General features: G+C 41.9%; 1 protein-coding gene across 1 annotated transcript in view; it reads left to right on the top strand.

Annotated features, from left to right (window-relative positions):
* The window catches only part of LOC118380944 (uncharacterized), a 31,216-nt gene that overhangs the window by 16,485 nt on the left and 2,031 nt on the right, over nucleotides 1-12,700 (top strand). The window lies entirely within an intron of this gene.

Below are 12,700 nucleotides of genomic sequence, written 5' to 3' on the forward strand. Positions count from 1 at the left end.
TTATCTTGGATACAAAGACAGCTATGTAGCTAGCTAACACTAAACTAATCAAGTCGTTCAGTAGAGTGTAATAGTACTACAGTGCTGCTAATCTGTGGGCGTCTGCTAGCGTTTGCTAGCTGGCTAGCTGCTGGGCGAATAGCAGTGAAGGCTACGTTAGGGCGACGAAAATACGATAATTATGCAATTATCTCTGGTACAAGGACGGCTATGTAGCTAGCTAAGAAGAAATTGCTAAGATTAGACAAATCAACCGTTGTACTATAATGAAATGTAATGAAATGTAATGAAAAAGTTATACTACCTGCGGAGCGAAGTGCGATGCGACCGCTCGCTCCAATCCGGAAGTACTTTTTTCACTGAGCTCGAGCTGTTTTGCAAGGAGGAATGGGAAAAAAATTCAGTCTCTCAATGTGCAAAACTGATAGAGACATACCCCAAGCGACTTACATACCTTAAGGGAAGAATTCGGCAGTACCTGTATGGTTAGTGAGAAAGTCCATATTGCAAATGTACGGTCCCTTACTAGACGTCCGAAATCGTTTGTAAAATTCGCGGACGGCGTCGGGCCGAGCGGCAGGGCCGGACCTACCAGGAAGTCATCAAATGAACGTTGTCGGACATTCGGTTTCCGTTTTACAAAAATAATAAGATTTATGTCATTTTTCCCATGTCCCGGAAATTCCCACAAGAGGGCATAAGCAATCATATGGCTATTGCTACAAAACATCACGATTCACGACGGGGCCTTATCTCGAAAACTGAAAATATTTAGAAGCCGAAACTCGGTGAGCGTAGGGGCGGCATAATGGGCAGTTGGCCCCGAACAAGATGGCGTCTAGGCCTCAACGGTTTTTGAGTTATGGCCATTTATCTGGGATTAAAGGTCCAAAATGAAAATAGAGAAATTATTTTTCCACTTCACGTCAAAGTCAAGGAGCCTCCGGTGTCAATAAAAAAAAGAACCAGCCATTTATCTATCGTCATTTAAGAGAAATCGTACAACGACACCTTGGTGATGTTCACGGATAGGTGTTTTTTTTTTTCAACGGTTACAGATCCAGTTGCAGGTTGTTCTTACGAATCTTTTTAAAGTGTGCTGCGGAGCTCTGCGAGATTTCTGTGATTTTCTATGATTTTCTGAAATAACACACACTCACTAAACCCTCCGTAAATAACTCAGTTCTTAACGTAAAGACTTAAAACTCGGGATTCTGTAAAGGCATACCCCAATCATGATATGAGTTTATTTATAGCTTCCTGTGCCAACCGGAAGTGCCTTTAATGGTGTCACAGTGGCAGTTTCCATGGGTTAAAAAGGTCAGATCTTTTCAAAACTTCATATGTGTGACTAGGTAACCCTCGTGAACTGTAAATCAGTCATTTCTCCCAGCAGATGTCAAAGAAAAGCTCTCACACGCACACACAGCAAGGATGGAGTGAAAAAGTGCGGTTCTTAAAGACACAGAGAGCAGGCAATGGCATAAACATAATGTCTAGGCCGTGCCGAGTTCAACGAGATATCCCGCTTGACCGTAGCTCGCTCGGTCTGAGCGCAGCGACCATTAGAAAAGTAGGCCCAAAATGAAGCCTGCCCCACAACGTCATTTGCTTTTGGGTGACAGTGAGAGAACCGTTAGGGTGAGAAGCACAATTCGACCTCAGGTATGTTCCTAAGGTCCTTCCGATCCGTGCAAGCCTAACGTTGACAGTGTGGCATTAACCCTTAATAGTTAAAAGATGGTGTTTACTTCAAAAAGTTTGCATTGATTTCTCTCCCCATAGGAATACATTGCCTTTACCCCTAAATTCAACCTGAAGTCTATATGGGTTATGAATGCCGTATGAACCTGTCTTTGGTAACAGTCCATCAGGCCAGTATGAGGTCTACCTGTGTTGATTCTAAGCTTCCTGGACCAACCGGAAGTGGTTAAAATCACCCTAAAAGTGTTTTTCCATTACCTGCCTGCAGTTTGATAGACATAGTGCATTCAACCCTGTGTAAATCAGTCAATTCTTAACGTAAGGACTTAAAACTCAGGATTCTGTAAAAGCATAGCCCAGTGAGGATATGTGTTGACTTATAGCTTCCTGTGCCAACCGGAAGTGCCTTAATTGGTGTCTCAGGGGCTGTTTCGAGGGGTTAAAAAAGTCAGATCTGTCCAAAACTTCATATGTGTGATTAGGCAACCCCCATGAACTGTAAATCAGTCATTTTTCCCATAAAATTTCAAAGGAAAACTAAATCACACAGACACACAACTTGGAAGGAGGGACGTATTGGGGTTTGTAGAGACAGACAGTGCCTCCAATAGTTAGCTTTGTTCGAGCTAAAAAGAACCGTCAGACCTACAGTTCCGAAACTTTAGAAACCTGTTCTAGACCTCGGGTCGATAGTGCGTGGTGAGTTAGGTGGCTCTAGAAGGTTCTCGGACCGAGAAATAGCCTCGTACATTTGCAATGATTTCAATTCATTTTGACCATTACGAAAATGGCGACATTTAGAAAAGTCTCAGAGACACAAGACTAGGTGCATTGGAACCGGCTCGGCCCATAGAGACGGACCCCAACGTTTCGGTCCGATAGCTCATTCAAGGACCCCATAGCAAGGCATGGAAAAAATGGATTTTCAGCACCAATTAGGGTTTTACTCGGGCACCGAAGGACCTATCGAGCCGAAACTCGGGATTCGGGGTCGCCTCACATAGGCCTTCACATAATGTCTGACCTGGACCCGCAGCTAGAACGTAACTATGTGTTTTACGTTTTTATTATGTTTTAAACTAATGGCGCTGTGAATTATGGGCCTGCTCTGACATATGTGATAGTTGGCTTCTAAATGAGTTGGAAAAAGTGGGTTTGGTGTCAATTGGTATCAGTTTGGTGTCAGAATGACATCTAATTGACTGGTGGACACTGACTTGCTAGTTGACTTTTGTACATTAGCAATATGTTTAAACGGAGAGGGACCATCACCAAAATGGCATTCTGAAATCAACACAAAAAATGGCATCACCATAGTCTCCAGGCTGTGCAGAGTTCAACGAGACGCCCGCTTGACCGTAGCTCGCTCTGAGTGCAGCGACCTTGAAAAAAAAGAAGGCGCAAAAGGAAGCCTGGCCCTCAATGTCATTTGCTTTTGGGTGACAGTGAGAGAACCGTTAGGGTGAGAAGCACAATTCGACCTCAGGTACGTTCCTGAGGTCCTCCCGATCCGTGCAAGCCTAACCTTGACCATGTGGCATTAACCCTTAATAGTTAAAATAAGGTGTTTACTTCAAAGAGTTTGCATTGACTTCTCTCCCCATAGGAATACATTGCCTGCACCCCTAAATTCAACCTGAAGCCTATGTGGGTTATGAATGACTTATGAACCTGTCTTCTATGACAGTCCATCAGACCACTATGAGGTCTACCTGTGCCAATTATAAGCTTCCTGAAGCAACCGGAAGTGGTTGAAATCACCTTATCAGTGTTGATCCATACACTGCATGCAGTTTGATAGACATAGTGCATTCAACCCTGTGTAGATCAGTCAATTCTTAACTTAAAGACTTAAAACTCAGGATTCTGTAAGTGGCTATGTCAATCAAGACATGTGTTTACTTATAGCTTCCTGTGCCAACCGGAAGTGCCTTTAATTGGGTCACACTGTCTGTTTTGAAGGGTTAGAAAAGTCACATCTCTCCAAAACTTCATATGTGTGACCAGGTAACCCTCCTAAACTGTAAATCAGTCATTTCTCCCAGCAGATGTCAAAGAAAAGCTCTCACACGCACACACAGCAAGGATGGAGTGAAAAAGTGTGGTTCTCAAAGACACAGAGAGCAGGCAATGGCATAAACATAATGTCTAGGCCGTGCCGAGTTCAACGAGATATCCCGCTTGACCGTAGCTCGCTCGGTCTGAGCGCAGCGACCATTAGAAAAGTAGGCCCAAAATGAAGCCTGCCCCACAACGTCATTTGCTTTTGGGTGACAGTGAGAGAACCGTTAGGGTGAGAAGCACAATTCGACCTCAGGTACGTTCCTAAGGTCCTTCCGATCCGTGCAAGCCTAACCTTGACCGTGTGGCATTAACCCTTAATAGTTAAAAGAAGGTGTTTACTTCAAATAGTTTGCATTGATTTCTCTCCCCATAGGAATACATTGCCTGCACCCCTAAATTCAACCTGAAGTCTATATGGGTTATGAATGCCGTATGAACCTGTCTTTGGTAACAGTCCATCAGGCCAGTATGAGGTCTACCTGTGTTGATTCTAAGCTTCCTGGACCAACCGGAAGTGGTTAAAATCACCCTAAAAGTGTTTTTCCATTACCTGCCTGCAGTTTGATAGACATAGTGCATTCAACCCTGTGTAAATCAGTCAATTCTTAACGTAAGGACTTAAAACACAGGATTCTGTAAAAGCATAGCCCAGTGAGGATATGTGTTGACTTATAGCTTCCTGTGACAACCGGAAGTGCCTTAATTGGTGTCTCAGGGGCTGTTTCGAGGGGTTAAAAAGTCAGATCTGTCCAAAACTTCATATGTGTGATTAGGCAACCCCCATGAACTGTAAATCAGTCATTTTTCCCATAAAATTTCAAAGGAAAACTAAATCACACAGACACACAACTTGGAAGGAGGGACGTATTGGGGGTTGTAGAGACAGACAGTGCCTCCAATAGTTAGCTTTGTTCGAGCTAAAAAAGAACCGTCAGACCTAGAGTTCCGAAACTTTAGAAACCTGTTCTAGACCTCGGGTCGATAGTGCGTGGTGAGTTAGGTGGCTCTAGAAGGTTCTCGGACCGAGAAATAGCCTCGTACATTTGCAATGATTTCAATTCATTTTGACCATTACGAAAATGGCGACATTTAGAAAAGTCTCAGAGACACAAGACTAGGTGCATTGGAACCGGCTCGGCCCATAGAGACGGACCCCAACGTTTCGGTCCGATAGCTCATTCAAGGACCCCATAGCAAGGCATGGAAAAAGTGGATTTTCAGCACCAATTAGGGTTTTACTCGGGCACCGAAGGACCTATCGAGCCGAAACTCGGGATTCGGGGTCGCCTCACATAGGCCTTCACATAATGTCTGACCTGGACCCGCAGCTAGAACGTAACTATGTGTTTTACGTTTTTATTATGTTTTAAACTAAAGGCGCTGTGAATTATGGGCCTGCTCTGACATATATGATAGTTGGCTTCTAAATGAGTTGGAAAAAGTGGGTTTGGTGTCAATTGGTATCAGTTTGGTGTCAAAATGACATCTAATTGACTGATGGACACTGACTTGCTAGTTGACTTTTGTACATTAGCAATATGTTTAAACGGAGAGGGACCATCACCAAAAGTGACATTCTGAAATCAACCCTAACGAGCCATGGAGATGAACCAGAATCACTGCCCAGCTATCCCGAGTTCATCGGGCCAGTCAATTTCACATTCCTGCAGGATTTTTATAGCATGACAAATTCGTGATGGTACCTGCCCATTGAACCATATTGCAAATGCACAGTGACTTTGCAAAAGTGAGAAAACATAAACAAATGGACATGATGAAATCAACACAACGAGTGATGGAAATGTACAACTATCACTGCTCAGCCATCCTGTGTTCATCAGACCAGTCAATTTAGCATTTTTGAGCATGTCAAATTTCATATGGTAAATGCACATTGAAACATATTGCAAATGCGCGCGCACTTGCAATATGATTCTATAGTGAAAAAACATCACCTAATGGACATGATGAAATCAACACAACGAGTGATGGAAATGTACAACTATCACTGCTCGGCCATCCTGTGTCCATCAGACCAGTCAATTTTGCATTTTTGAGCATGTCAAATTTCATATGGTAAATGCACATTGAAACATATTGCAAATGCGCGCGCACTTGCAATATGATTCTATAGTGTAAAAACATCACCTAATGGACATGATGAAATCAACACAACGAGTGATGGAAATGTACAACTATCACTGCTCGGCCATCCTGTGTCCATCAGACCAGTCAATTTTGCATTTTTGAGCATGTCAAATTTCATATGGTAAATGCACATTGAAACATATTGCAAATGCGCGCACTTGCAATATGATTCTATAGTGAAAAAACATCACCTAATGGACATGATGAAATCAACACAACGAGTGATGGAAATGTACAACTATCACTGCTCGGCCATCCTGTGTCCATCAGACCAGTCAATTTTGCATTTTTGAGCATGTCAAATTTCATATGGTAAATGCACATTGAAACATATTGCAAATGCGCGCGCACTTGCAATATGATTCTATAGTGTAAAAACATCACCTAATGGACATGATGAAATCAACACAACGAGTGATGGAAATGTACAACTATCACTGCCCGGCCATCCTGTGTTCCCATAGCGAGCATTAATATCAGAATGACCGGTAAATGAATTTACAACCATATTTTTATTTTTGGGTTACCAGTTGCACAACAATGCACGTGCATTTGCAATATGATTCTATAGTGAAAAACATCACCTAATGGACATGATGAAATCAACACAACGAGTGATGGAAATGTACAACTATCACTGCTCGGCCATCCTGTGTCCATCAGACCAGTCAATTTTGCATTTTTGAGCATGTCAAATTTCATATGGTAAATGCACATTGAAACATATTGCAAATGCGCGCGCACTTGCAATATGATTCTATAGTGAAAAACATCACCTAATGGACATGATGAAATCAACACAACGAGTGATGGAAATGTACAACTATCACTGCTCGGCCATCCTGTGTCCATCAGACCAGTCAATTTTGCATTTTTGAGCATGTCAAATTTCATATGGTAAATGCACATTGAAACATATTGCAAATGCGCGCGCACTTGCAATATGATTCTATAGTGTAAAAACATCACCTAATGGACATGATGAAATCAACACAACGAGTGATGGAAATGTACAACTATCACTGCCCGGCCATCCTGTGTTCCCATAGCGAGCATTAATATCAGAATGACCGGTAAATGCATTTACAACCATATTTTAATTTTTGGGTTACCAGTTGCACAACAATGCACGTGCATTTGCAATATGATTCTATAGTGAAAAACATCACCTAATGGACATGATGAAATCAACACAACAAGTGATGGAAATGTACAACTATCACTGCTCGGCCATCCTGTGTTCATCAGACCAGTCAATTTCACATTCCTGCAGGATTTTATAGCATGACAAATTCGTGATGGTACCTGCCCATTGAACCATATTGCAAATGCACAGTGACTTTGCAAAAGTGAGAAAAACATAAACAAATGGACATGATGAAATCAACACAACAGGTGATGGAAATGTACAACTATCACTGCTCAGCCATCCTGTGTTCATCAGACCAGTCAATTTTGCATTTTTGAGCATGTCAAATTTCATATGGTAAATGCACATTGAAACATATTGCAAATGCGCGCACTTGCAATATGATTCTATAGTGTAAAAACATCACCTAATGGACATGATGAAATCAACACAACGAGTGATGGAAATGTACAACTATCACTGCCCGGCCATCCTGTGTTCCCATAGCGAGCATTAATATCAGAATGACCGGTAAATGCATTTACAACCATATTTTAATTTTTGGGTTACCAGTTGCACAACAATGCACGTGCATTTGCAATATGATTCTATAGTGAAAAACATCACCTAATGGACATGATGAAATCAACACAACAAGTGATGGAAATGTACAACTATCACTGCTCGGCCATCCTGTGTTCATCAGACCAGTCAATTTCACATTCCTGCAGGATTTTTATAGCATGACAAATTCGTGATGGTACCTGCCCATTGAACCATATTGCAAATGCACAGTGACTTTGCAAAAGTGAGAAAACATAAACAAATGGACATGATGAAATCAACACAACAGGTGATGGAAATGTACAACTATCACTGCTCAGCCATCCTGTGTTCATCAGACCAGTCAATTTTGCATTTTTGAGCATGTCAAATTTCATATGGTAAATGCACATTGAAACATATTGCAAATGCGCGCGCACTTGCAATATGATTCTATAGTGTAAAAACATCACCTAATGGACATGATGAAATCAACACAACGAGTGATGGAAATGTACAACTATCACTGCTCGGCCATCCTGTGTCCATCAGACCAGTCAATTTTGCATTTTTGAGCATTTCAAATTTCATATGGTAAATGCACATTGAAACATATTGCAAATGCGCGCACTTGCAATATGATTCTATAGTGAAAAAACATCACCTAATGGACATGATGAAATCAACACAACGAGTGATGGAAATGTACAACTATCACTGCTCGGCCATCCTGTGTCCATCAGACCAGTCAATTTTGCATTTTTGAGCATTTCAAATTTCATATGGTAAATGCACATTGAAACATATTGCAAATGCGCGCGCACTTGCAATATGATTCTATAGTGTAAAAACATCACCTAATGGACATGATGAAATCAACACAACGAGTGATGGAAATGTACAACTATCACTGCCCGGCCATCCTGTGTTCCCATAGCGAGCATTAATATCAGAATGACCGGTAAATGCATTTACAACCATATTTTTATTTTTGGGTTACCAGTTGCACAACAATGCACGTGCATTTGCAATATGATTCTATAGTGTAAAAACATCACCTAACGGAGATGATGAAATCAACACAACGAGTGATGGAAATGTACAACTATCACTGCTCGGCCATCCTGTGTTCATCAGACCAGTCAATTTTGCATTTTTGAGCAAGGTCAAATTTCATATGGTAAATGCACATTGAAACATATTGCAAATGCACGTGCACTTGCAATATGATTATATAGTGAAAAAACATCACAAAATGGACATGATGAAGTCAACACAACGAGTGATGGAAAGGAACAACTATCACTGCCCGGCCATCCCGAGTTCATCAGGCCAGTCAATTTTGCATTTCTGCAGGATTTTTGAGCATGTCAAATTTCTTACGTCATTTGGCCCACAAAAAAATCCTTATGCACAATTAAAAAAATATATAAAAAATATGATAATAAAATTGGACAAAAGTATATTCATACAGTTCTTACACATGTGTAATTGACAAAAAAATTGAAAGAATTTCAAAAAACGGTCCAGAAAGCACTTTTTTAAGGGTGTGTGAAGTTTTTACAAAATTTTGACATTTTTGACTTTTGACTTTGACTTCCTATGAAATCATATTGGAATTGGACAAAACATATTCCTTATGCGCATGTAAAAAAAAAAAAAAAAAAATTATGATAATAAAATTGGACAAAAGTATATTCATACAGTTCTTACACATGTGTAATTGACAAAAAATCGAAAGAATTTCGAAAAACGGTCCAGAAAGCACTTTTTTATGGGTGTGTGAAGTTTTTTACAAAATTTTGACATTTTTGACTTTTGACTTTTGACTTCCTATGAAATCATATTGGAATTGGACAAAACATATTCCTTATGCGCATGTAAAAAAAAAAAAAAAAAATTATGATAATAAAATTGGACAAAAGTATATTCATACAGTTCTTACACATGTGTAATTGACAAAAAATCGAAAGAATTTCGAAAAACGGTCCAGAAAGCACTTTTTTATGGGTGTGTGAAGTTTTTACAAAATTTTGACATTTTTGACTTTTGACTTTTGACTTCCTATGAAATCATATTGGAATTGGACAAAACATATTCCTTATGCGCATATAAAAAAATTAAAAAAATTATGATAATAAAATTGGACAAAAGTATATTCATACAGTTCTTACACATGTGTAATTGACAAAAAAATCGAAAGAATTTCGAAAAACGGTCCAGAAAGCACTTTTTAAGGGGTGATAAGTTTTTGAAAAAGTTCATTTTTCAAAATTTTACTTTTGGACATTAATTTGGGTTACATATCCAATATGAAAAACCCCGGTGGAGCGCATTTGCCCCCTGTTGAATTTTTAAAGTGTTACAACTGGCAATTACCATATGGCATTTGCAATACACTTTGGATGAATCAACGCCGAATTGGGTGGTATTGGCCAATGTGTATATGGTTTGTCCGATGCCAATGACATGCCATTCATTTTTGTCCAATACAGGGGGGTATTCCCTTACAGCTGTAATCACAGCAAAAGGTGGCGCTACAAAGTATTAACTTAAGGGGGCTGAATAATTTTGCACGCCCAATTTTTCAGTTTTTGATTTGTTAAAAAAGTTTGAAATATCCAATAAATGTCGTTCCACTTCATGATTGTGTCCCACTTGTTGTTGATTCTTCACAAAAAATACAGTTTTATATGTTTATGTTTGAAGCCTGAAATGTGGCAAAAGGTCGCAAAGTTCAAGGGGGCCGAATACTTTCGCAAGGCACTGTACTTGCTGTGTCTGAATCCTGGTTTAGGAAGGCCACCAAAAATCCTGAAATTTCCATCCCTAACAATAACATTTTCCGACAAGATAGAATGGCCAAAGGGGGCGGTGTTGCAATCTACCGCAGAGATAGTCTGCAGAGTTCTGTCTTACTATCCAGGTCTGTACCCAAACAATTCACTTCTACTTTTAAAAATCCATCTTTCGAGAAACAAGTCTCTCACTGTTGCCGCTTGCTATAGATCACCTTCTGCCCCCAGCTGTGCCCTGGACACCATATGTGAATTGATTGTCCCCTGTCTATTTTCAGAGCTTAGGTGACCTAAACTGGGACATGCTTAACACTCCAGCCATCCTACAAACTAAGCTTGATGCCCTCAATCTCACACAAATTATCAATGAACCCACCAGGTACAACTCCAAATCCGTAAACACGGGCACCCTCATAGATGTCATCCTAACTAACTCACCCTCCAAATACACCTCTGCTGTTTTCAACCAAGATCTCAGCGATTACTGCCTCATTGTCTGCATCCGTAATGGATCTGCGGTCAAACGACCACCCCTCATCCCTCATTTGCATATGCTGTAAAAAGACTTGTTTATACTGTATTATTGATTGTATGTTTGTTTACTCCATGTATAACTCTGTGTTGTTGTTTGTGTCGAACTGCTTTGCTTTATCTTGGCCAGGTCACAGTTGTAAATGAGAACTTGTTCTCAACTTGCCTACCTGGCTAAATAAAGGTGATCTGGCCTACCTGGCTAAGTAAAGGTGATCTGGCCTACCTGGCTAAATAAAGGTGATCTGGCCTACCTGGCTAAATAAAGGTGATCTGGCCTACCTGGCTAAATAAAGGTGAAATAAAAAACAAGTAAAAAATGTGTATCATCACAATATTAGGAAGGTGTTCCTAATGTTTGGTATACTGACTGTATATTCCCTACATTGTGCACTACTTTAACCAGGGTAGGGATAGGGTGCCATTAGGGACGCATGATCTGTTAGCAGAGGAATGCTGCTTGAGGCTCTCTGCCCTGATAACCATTTGCACTAACAATCTGAAACATAATTGTCCAATACTGTTAACTTTCTAACCCTGTCTCCTCTTCCTCTCTATCCCTGTCTCTTCTCCTCTCCCTCTCTATCCCTGTCTCTTCTCCTGTCCTCTCTAACCCTGTCTCTTCTCCTCTCCTCTTCCTCTAACCCTGTCTCTTCTCCTCTCCTCTCCTCTCCCTCTCTATCCCTGTCTCCTCTCCTCTCCCTCTCTAACCCTGTCTCCTCTCCTCTTCCTCTATCCCTGTCTCTTCTCCTCTCCCTCTCTAACCCTGTCTCCTCCTCTCCTCTCCTCTCCTCTCCTCTCTCCTCTCCCTCTCTATCCCTGTCCCTTCTCCTCTCCCTCTCTAACCCTGTCTCCTCTCCTCTCCTCTCCCTCTCTATCCCTGTCCCTTCTCCTCTCCCTCTCTATCCCTGTCTCTTCTCCTCTCCCTCTCTCCTCTCCCTCTCTATCCCTGTCCCTTCTCCTCTTCCTCTCTATCCCTGTCTCTTCTCCTCTCCCTCTCTAACCCTGTCTCCTCTCTTCTCCTCTCCCTCTCTATCCCTGTCTCTTCTCCTCTCCCTCTCTAACCCTGTCTCCTCTCCTCTCCTCTCCCTCTCTAGCCCTGTCCCTTCTCCTCTCCCTCTCTAACCCTGTCTCCTCTCCCTCTCTATCCCTGTCTCTTCTCCTCTCCCTCTCTAACCCTGTCTCTTCTCCTCTCCTCTTCCTCTATCCCTGTCTCTTCTCCTCTCCCTCTCTAACCCTGTCCCCTCTCCTCCCTCTCTATCCCTGTCCCTTCTCCTCTCCCTCTCTAACCCTGTCTCCTCTCCTCTCCTCTCCCTCTCTATCCCTGTCCCTTCTCCTCTCCCTCTCTATCCCTGTCTCTTCTCCTCTCCCTCTAACCCTGTCTCCTCTCCCTCTCTATCCCTGTCCCTTCTCCTCTCCCTCTCTATCCCTGTCTCTTCTCCTCTCCCTCTCTAACCCTGTCTCCTCTCTTCTCCTCTCCCTCTCTAACCCTGTCTCCTCTCCTCTTCCTCTAACCCTGTCTCCTCTCCTCTCCCTCTCTATCCCTGTCTCCTCTCCTCGCCCTCTCTAACCCTGTCTCCTCTCCTCACCCTCTCTAACCCTGTCTCCTCTCCTCACCCTCTCTAACCCTGGCTCCTCTCCTCCCTGTGTCCTCTCTTATCTCCGCCCCTCCTCTCCTCTCCCTCTCTATTCCTATCTAATATCCTCCTCTCTACTCCTCTCCTCTCCTCTCTTTCCCTCTCCATCCCTGTCTTCTCTCTATCCCTGTCTCCTCTCTTATCTC

This window comes from Oncorhynchus keta, unplaced genomic scaffold (genome assembly GCF_023373465.1).
Source record: "Oncorhynchus keta strain PuntledgeMale-10-30-2019 unplaced genomic scaffold, Oket_V2 Un_contig_318_pilon_pilon, whole genome shotgun sequence".
NCBI classification, from domain to species: domain Eukaryota; kingdom Metazoa; phylum Chordata; class Actinopteri; order Salmoniformes; family Salmonidae; genus Oncorhynchus; species Oncorhynchus keta.